The sequence below is a fragment of the Oratosquilla oratoria genome, chromosome 11, assembly GCF_046742065.1.
Source record: "Oratosquilla oratoria isolate Oo_2021 chromosome 11, ASM4674206v1, whole genome shotgun sequence".
In the NCBI taxonomy this organism is placed as follows: Eukaryota; Metazoa; Arthropoda; class Malacostraca; order Stomatopoda; family Squillidae; genus Oratosquilla; species Oratosquilla oratoria.
Genome location: NC_134787.1, coordinates 68,972,839 through 68,973,637, shown reverse-complemented (window position 1 = coordinate 68,973,637; position 799 = coordinate 68,972,839).

The following is a 799-nucleotide window of genomic DNA, read 5'->3' as shown; positions in this document are numbered from 1 at the left end:
AACAACAAAGCTGGGAAATAGTGAAATTGAAAAAAAATATATATATATATGGATAAAAATAAAAGAAATGAGCGATGAGGAAAAAGAGAGAAAAGACACTTAGAAGTGAAAAAAGGAGAGAAGAACAGAGACTGAAAAGAAATTTTTTTTTGAGAGAGGGAGAGAGTACAAGAACTGAGGCTGAGAAGATGGTACATATATAAAAAAGAAAAAAAAAAGGAGGAGAAAGGAAAATATGAAAAATAACATATACCAACAAAGACGGCATGGTTTCAGGACTAAACGAATTAAACGACTATCTAGCAGTAGAGAAACCAGACATAGTGGGAATTGTGGAGACGAAATTAAAAGGTCCACTACCACCTCATACTGTGGGACAAGGTCTATATAACCATTGGATGAAAAATAGAAAGGAGAAACAGGGTGGAAGAGTCATGTTTTTGACTAAGAAAGGCTTAAATGTGACAAAAATAACAGAAGGAAAAATGACGTGGAATTGATTATGATAAGAATTGAAAACAGTGATATTAAAAACAGAAAATTTGTAGTAATATATAGACCCCCCAAAACACAGTCTTGGGCAGAGAGTGATCATTTCAAAATGTTGGAAGACACAAAAATGCATAAATTTAATTACTGAAAGAAGGAGGAAACATAGTAATTATGGGTGACTTTAACTCAAAAGAAATATGTTGGGAAGAAATGACAGTGAAAGGTGGAGAAGACCTTTGGGGGTAATATACTACTGGATATGACCATTGAATATATAATGACTCAATGGGTAAAGGAAAATACCATA